The 8,523-nt window shown below is 41.1% G+C and overlaps 1 protein-coding gene across 4 annotated transcripts in view; it reads left to right on the forward strand.

Annotated features, from left to right (window-relative positions):
* C1H2orf76 (chromosome 1 C2orf76 homolog) overlaps window positions 1-8,523 on the forward strand; it is a 48,507-nt gene that overhangs the window by 4,805 nt on the left and 35,179 nt on the right. For 2 of the 4 annotated variants that reach the window (XM_060687930.2, XM_087881777.1), the window contains exon 2: window positions 368-565. The exons of 1 other annotated variant lie outside the window; for it this stretch is intronic. The gene's annotated coding sequence lies outside the window, so the exon portion shown is untranslated. The remainder of the gene's footprint in view (window positions 1-367; window positions 566-8,523) is intronic. One more of the 4 variants, XM_087881769.1, reaches the window with a different exon arrangement.

Consider the following 8,523-nt stretch of genomic DNA (forward strand, 5'->3'; position numbering starts at 1 on the left):
TACCTAGTCTGGTGAATATCTGCAAGCAAATAATCAAGCGCAGCCTCCTGGATCAAAGTCTGCAGATAAAGAAAGATAAAGAAGAGCAGAATATTCTAAGTATAGTACTGCTTGTGACTCAGCTCCCTTCAGGACTCTAATCTATTTTTTTTTACAAAACAAAAACTTTGCTCAACTTGGATAAGAAGAAAATGGGATGTAAGAGGAGTCAAATGAATGAGTGTAGATATGGTAGAGTAATCCAATCAGATCCACCACATATGTATAAGTAGTCCTCAACTTACGACCACAATTAAGCCCAAAATTTCTGTTGCTAAGCAAGACAATTGTGAGTTGCACCCCATTTTACAACTTTTTTTTTTTGCAGCAGTTAACTGAATCACTGCAGTTAAGCAAATCGTGCAGTTGTTAAACAAATCTGGGTTCCCCCACTAACTTTGCTTGTTGGAAGCCAGCTGGGAAAGTCACAAAAGGTGATCACATGACCCTGGGACACTGCAACTATAAATTCATGCCAGTTGCCAAGCGCCTTTGATCGTGTGACCATGGGGATGCTACAATGATCGTAAGTGTGAAAATAAGTCACTTTTTAAGTCACTTTTTTTCAGTGCTATTGTAAGTTCAGATGCTCACTAAATGAATGGTTGTAAGGACTACCTGTACTGCAGTAGCGTTATTGGCAGATGTTTTGATATGTAGGAGGACAGTTGAGTTAGAGAAATTAGCCAATTGTTTCTTGCATCTCATCTAATTGCATCTAACACCATTATTTTGTTTTATTGGCTTATTAACTTAATACCTTGCCTGCAACAATGAAACAAATGCCAAATCAGATTTTATGATATCTCAAAACCTATTTGTATAAAACCTTTCAACCGAGGAAAGCATTTCATATGTTTCATAGCTGAATGAGCCTGCAAAGCTTTACTTTGCTACGTCTTTACAATGTTACAAATCTCCATCCCTTCTTATAAAACATCTCAGGGATAAGCCCAGCAAGAATTACACAACATATATAACATTAGAAGACACAGGAGAAATATGGACTTGGACAATTCTAGCGAATCTGGAAAAACTGGAACCCAGCGTTTTGTCTTTTGCTGATCACTTTTAATCTCCATGAAACTGGCATCATTATTATGCTAAGATGATCCATGGGCAATCTTCTACTATTCCTCTATGTTTCCCCTTATGCTCACAAGTTGGAACAAGTAGGGAATGTGCATGGAGCATAGTCCCTTGAGATCCACATTCAAATCCTCATTAGTTTTCAGCCCAGCCTGGCTTAGAAGGTTCTTCTTAAGAGAATAAAATGAAATACTCCACATCAGTGGTGGGTTTCAATTTTTTTTACGACCGGTTCTGTGGGTGTGGCTTGGTGGGTGTGGCATGGCTTAGTGGGTGCGGCTTGGTGGGCGTGGCAGGGGAAGGATACTGTAAAATCTCCATTCCCACCCCACTCCAGGGGACTGTAAAATCTCCATTCCCACCCTACTCCAGGGGAAGGTTACTGCAAAATCTCCATTTTCTTCTGATTAGCTGGGACTTGGGAAGCAGAGAATAGATGGGGGTGGGGCCAGTCAGAATTTTTACTACCGGTTCTCCAAACTACTCAAAATTTCCGCTACTGGTTCTCCAGAACTGGTCAGAACCTGCTGAAACCCACCTCTCCTCCACATATCCTACCCGCATACTCTGTGTAACAATAAAAAATGAGATAGATATATGAATTAACTATCCAGGAATTACAGAATGAAGGAAACAAATAAAACACAGAATAATAGAGTTGGAAGGGATCTTGGAGATCATCTAGGACAATCCTCTGCTCAAGCAGGAGACTGCTTGAATCAAATAGGAGCAAGACTATTTTGACTTGAGCACTCCTTACTGTGCAATGAAGTGATTGTTGGAGCAGGATGATGGAGCAACAAGAAGATTCTGAGTACTGTAGTTTCTCCACCCTTTGTGACTTGGATATAAATTTATACAAGAGTTCTTTTGGGCTGCAGGCTGTGTTCTCAGATCATCTTGGGAGGCACATCTTTAAACCAAGCATTAGGGGTTGGTTGGGGGAATATGGGAGTAGGATATGTGGAGTATTTGATTTTATCCTTTTAAGAAGAAGCTTCTAAGGCAGGCTGGGCTGAAAACTAATGAGGATTTGAATGTGGATTCACATTTCACTTCCCTTCTCAATGATCTTGTGGAGAAGAGAGGAAAAAACCCTTCCCCCTCCATCTGACTTCAGTAATGAAATGTGGATATGATGAAAAATACATGAGCTTCACATTCTGTGACCTTTGAATTATATTACAGTAGAATGTATATGAGAGCCTTTCCTCATTGGCAGCTAATGTCAGCACCAACATGCCCTTCCAAATTTTTATGTCTGCTGTGATGTTGTCTTCAGTTGATGCCCAGACCATACAAGAAAATATAAGGTCATCCTTATCTTATTTTATCACTGGTTTTGCCCTGGATACCCTCTGATGCACTCTCCCAGGCATTTTGTCAGTGGCACAGCTTGGTGAGCCATATAGGGTGGATTCAGTCTAGCATCTATTGACCACTATTCTCCCCCAGTCCCTGGAGACTCAGGGCCATTCTGCTTTGGGCAGTGGGGAAAGTTGTATTCTTTCAAATGAGGCACTTCTCAGTTTGCAGGCTGGATCTGCAGCTGACCAGTTGGAACAGAGCTGCCCAGCAAAGTAGAAGTGGGAGACAAGGAGACAAAGTCTCAGGCTGCAGTCTTCTTTATCAGTCGGCAGTTTGCAACATGGATTTTAATGCTTCTGTGGAATAAAATTGAATCTGACAACCTAGCTACCTATCAGGATTCTCACATGAAGGCGAGTGAGTGGTAGATGGTTTTCTGCCAGACAGTGGTATCCAATAACAGAGGAAGAACACAAAACCAGGTGGATCCACCAGTTCCTTTTCCTGGTGTGTCCTCTACACTATAAATACATACAGCACCCCTTGCTGATTTTATGCTGGCAGGATAGGAATTGTCAATGGGATTAGTAAATGTACGGTTTTGATAGTTTTCTGCTGGCTCAAGAAAGTGTGGACAGCACTGTAATTTAGGAACTGAGGAAGAGTCCTGAATACATATGCATATAATTGTACCATAAATAATGCATCTATTTTCTGTTATTTTCTTTCAGAATGGGCTATTTTGTTGTTGTTCTGAAATATATAGCAGATCTGCGTGCTCTTCTGACCTTTTCTTATGATTAATGCAATATGTTTATTTGATTATTTTATTAGTTTTCTGCAATATTACTCCTTACAAGTAATGACCCAAAGCATCCTGTGGATCACTTTTGAAGAACTATAGAGTTGCACTTCATTAGGAAATTGAATTTAGCTGGAACAGTAAAGTGTACAATAGGCCAGAACACACAGTTGTAGTCAATAGTGGGTTTCAGTTTAGTTTGTTACTGGTTTGCTTGTGCTTGTGTTCGTGCGCGTGTTCGTGTGCATGTATGTGCGTGCGATGCTTCTGCGCATGCACAGAAACATCCGGGCAGGTGGGCAGAGCCTCCCGCTGCCGCCACTACCGGTTTGCCTGATCCGGGGTGAACCAGTAGCAAACCACCACTGGTTATAGTTGATTAGAGACTGCTGATTCATGCATGAGGCAATCTACGCTATGATTGGCTGCCGTAAGTGTAAAGGGGGAGTTTCCCTTTTTTCCCGCTTTTTTCTTTTGTGTGTTCAGTATACGGTTTAATTTACCTCATGATATTCCTGTGTTCCTAAGTATCTGCTGTTTTTTCTTTCTGGATGATGACTTCTATGCAATTCCTTGACACACTTCAAGACCTCATTTCATTGACTTGATTCCACATAATAATAATGTAATTAAATTTAAGGAATGATTGTACTTTTAGTGGCATATATATATGTAAAGGCATAATGTATCTTTATGCCCCAGGAAGCAACACAGAGTTGCAGTTTGTCAGCAGAAAAAGGGCCCAAGAACTTGTGAATGAGATTTCACAGAACCTAGGGCTGAAGAACAACTAAGTTTACATAGGTAAAACCTGGCTAGAAAGAATATGCACATAAAAGCCTATGAAAAAAGAAAAAAGATACACCACAGAAGTGGTGTTGTCATTGATTTATTTGAGGATATATCCTCCTCTCCCCCCGGCAAACTGAGTAGCTGGAAAGTTTCATCTCTTTTTAAAATTCCTACCACCTTGGGTATTTCCTGGTGGTTCTCCCCATTGAAATATTAACCCTGCCTGAGTCTGCTTAGCTTCCCAACTGCATTGAAAGCAAGGTTTCCTATTCTGGTTGGTTGTTTATTAGATTTTAATCCCGCCTTTCTTCCTTTATAAGAAATACAAGGAGGCAAACATACGGTACCTAATTCTCTTTTCTCTTATTTTCCATACAACAAGCACCCCGTGAGTTGGGTTGGGCTGAGAGAGTGTGATGGCCCAAAGTCACTCAACTGGCCCATATTCTTCCCCAGCCTCCTCACTGTCCGACTCCGCTGCCAGCTCCACAGACTGCTGGCCGACCACAACAGCTTTCATATCTAAAGCAGGACTAGAACTCATAGCCTCCTGGTTTCTAGGCCACCCCCTGAACCACTATACTGAACCAGTTCAGCATTTTTGATGAAGATATTAGTGCCAATAACAACCTGGAAGCCCTTTTGAGCAAAGTAAAACAGGTTTCCCATACATTTTGCCAAACATATGTTTTCTGTAAACATATTGCAGGAATATTTTGCTTGTGTTCACCTCAACTTCCCACCTAGTTTCTTAAGCATGAAAATCCATTTGGATGAGATGTGTTCCTGTGTCAGGTGCTTGCATTTTCATAAATATTATAGGGATTTCATTTTGGAATAGTTAAATGGAGGTATCCATCAAGAGATTCAAATCATTTATCCAGCCTTTGAAGATGCTGAGAGTGTGCCTAGGAAAGTGTACATGGGCCAACTGGGCATTCAGAAGTATTCTGGGAAGACAAACAGCCTCACAGCTCACTTTAGCCTTAGTGGTGAGTCTCCTGGCCATAACAGTCTCTGGTTGGCTGGGTCAACTAGGCAATGCCTAACCATAGTAAATAAAATTATCTGCCACAACGTCCTACCTGTCAATGACTACTTCAGCTTCAACCACAACAATACACGAGCACACAATAGATACAAACTCAAGGTAAACCTCTTCAAACTCGATTGCTGAAAATATGACTTCAGCAACAGAGTGGTCAATGACTGGAATGCACTACCTGACTCTGTGGTTTCTTCCCCAAACCCTCAAAACTTTAACCTTAGAGTGTCTACTCTTGACCTCACCCCATTCCTAAGAGGTCTGTAAGGGGCATGCATAAGCGCACCAGCGTGCCTACCGTCCCTGTCCTACTGTCCCCATTTATTTGTATCCTTATCCTGCATTCAAATTATGTTTATACTTATATCTGTTATCTTATATATGCTTGACAAAATAAATAAAATAAAATAAATAAATAAAAACAATTATATTTACCAGGGGAAAAAAAAATGCCCCAAGGCCTCTCACAGTATTGTGCTGCCCCATGTGAACAAGCCCTCCTGCCTGTTCTCCCCCCACCCAAGGTGGGTGCTGCTTCTGGGAGTGGTCTGCTAAAACATGCTGAGACCATCTGAGGACTGTCTACAGGTGGTCCTCAATTTACACCCATTCATTTAGTGACCAAAGCTATAGCACTGAAAAAAGTGACTTATGATGTTTTTTCACACTTAGGATCATTGCTGTGATGACCTGGGACAAGGCACGAAGGTCACACAGCCAGCTGAGAGTTCAAACTCCCCTTTAATGCCCCAAATTCCCACCCCCCAAATGCTCTTCTTGGCAAGTCCCAGAGCAAAGCACGCCCGCACATGCACACACACACACACACACACACACACACACACACACACACACACACACAGCAGCCTCTGGCTGTGCACAGTCCAGCAAAACAAACAGGGAAATGAGTCCATGAACCAAGGAACAAACAATAAATCCACAAAGTAAGGAACAAGGTACTGAGTTCATGAAGTCAGGAATAAGGCTCTGAGTCCACAAAGGAAGGAAGCAAGCAAGCAGTCCTGCAAACGCCAAATGTTTGTACCGGCACACCAAACTCTATGAATTCAGCATTTGTTCCTGACAAATGCCCCTCCCCACAGCATCTCCTTAAATCTCAGTCTCCAGGTGTGCCTTATGAAGAGGGGCAGGGTGCTCTCCTCCCAAGTCGTCAGGTCAGCCTGTGCTGTTCCCGCATTCTCTCCACTCTCTGTGCTCAGGGATCAGGAGAGGGTGGTCCTTGCTCATCGCCTGAGCTCCATTGCTCCTCAACTCCACTGCTTGCCCTTTCTCTGTCATCCTGCCCCTGTTTCTCCCTGCTAACAAGCTTTCCCTATCCTGAGGGGTCCTGGGCTGCCTCGGCCTGCTCCTCCCCACATTCCTCCAAAGCCAACCCTCAATCTCTGTTGGCTCCAGCTCTAGCTCATCCTCCTCCGCAGATTCAGGCTCCAACAGGGGCATGACAATTGTAGCATCCCCATGATCAAAATTTGGGCACTGGGCAACTGGCATGTATTTGTGACAGTTGCAGTGTCCCAGGCCATATGATCACCATTTGTGATCTTCTGACAAGTCAAATCAATGAGGAAGCCAGATCCACTTAACAATCATGTTACTAACTTACCAACTGCAGTGATTCATTTAAAAACTGTGACAAGAAAGGTTGTAAAATGGAACAAAACTCACTTAACAACTGTCTTGCTTAGCAGCAGAAATTTTGGGCTCACTTGTGATCGTAATTAGAGGATTACCTGTACCCCCATCATGAGCAAGCAAGATCTCTCTGCTCTTCAAAGGAAGGCAGGATGGTCTCTCTCTAGCAGGGAGCAGACAGAAAGACAGATGAGAGTTCAAAAGAAAGAAGCAGAGGGGGGAAAAAAGAAAAGCAAGATGCAGGCAACTATTAGTGAAACAGGATTTTTAGACTACCGGTATATTACCTTAAGTATGATTCTGCCAAAATATTACAAGGTGACCTATAAAATAAAACTACCAAATGATATATGCTTCCAGCTCAGTGACTAAAGTGAAATTGCTCAGGGTCATAAGATCTGTTTTTAGTAGCTGTTACTTAGTAAATTGTATTTAATAAATTTAATGGAATACTGCAATAGTCTTGAGTTACTAGTGACTTGAGTTACCAGTGAATGAAAAGTCTTCAGTGTTGTAGTCCTTCTGGGGCATTCTACTACAATTGTTCCCAGATCTTCATATTTTGACCTCCTTACATAGTCTTCTATATATATGAGTCTTGCTAATTCTTGCTATCCATTCTTGATCCCAAACTTCATATATTTTTAGTTGTTCTAGAGCAGGGGTTCCCAATCTTGACAACTTTAAGACATATGACTTCAACTCCCAGAATTCTCTAGCCAGCTGGAGAATTCTGGGAGTTGAAATTCATGTTTTAAAGTTGCCAAGATTGGGAACCCCTGCTCTAGAAGGCAAAGCTAATCTTTTATATTAAATACTCAACTTTTGGTTTCTGAGTTAGAGTTAGAAAACAAAATATACTACCAATTTTTCCTATACAGAATTACTTCAATTACTGTACTCTTAGATTCTTCAAGTGTTCTTTAAAAGTTTTGCTACAATAGCTTAAACCAGGATGAAAAAGCTACTGCTCAATTTATATAGGTTCTGTATTCAAAGGGAGCTGGCTCCCTCTGCTGGCAAGATTATTTCTAAAGTGTTAAACTTTGGATTCCATTTTTGTAGGTCATTGTTGTACTCATTATATGCAATATACTGTATAACAAGGCTGATAACAAATTCGCAAGATGAAAATATTTTATACAGTCTGGCCAGATACGTCTTCCTATATTTCCCCATTTTAATTCAGTCCTGGTGTATTATTTTCTGGCCTAAAGTCTGTTCAGGAACATATATGCCTATGTTCATTTGTCATGGTCAATTAACACAATATAATAGTTTTGTTTGACATACTTAACCATTAGCTAATCTGGCAAGCTAGGTTCATGCAACATGCAGCTGAAATGCAGTTGAGCAATTTATGGCTCAATATGTTGCATGCTTTCAACATAAGACTAGGCTCATGCAACATATTGTCATAATGCCTTGTGGCCTAATATGTGGACAAACCCTGCCAATTCTGCTTTATTCAATAAGAAAACTACACAGTGCGTGGATAGAACTGAAGGCTTATTAAGACTAATAATGCACATGTTGGATTATTTCCCACTCAATATTGCAAAAGAGGTTATTTCTATAGCCTTTTTTTGGATGGGCTTTTTTGCAATTACTATATAGAATAACACAGCCAGTGTCAGCTTGCAGCTTTGACATTTAGTGCAAAGGCAGCAGATAATTTCAGCTGCGACTGCAGTCAGCAAACCTGTAACAAATATGAAGATTGCCTTTGAAAAGAGACAATCAGTAAAGGATTTAATCTGATACAAGTTAAGATTACAACTTTACTTTTTCTATT

Source organism: Pantherophis guttatus, chromosome 1 (assembly GCF_059756535.1).
Source record: "Pantherophis guttatus breed Tessera chromosome 1, ASM5975653v1, whole genome shotgun sequence".
Taxonomy (NCBI): domain Eukaryota; kingdom Metazoa; phylum Chordata; class Lepidosauria; order Squamata; family Colubridae; genus Pantherophis; species Pantherophis guttatus.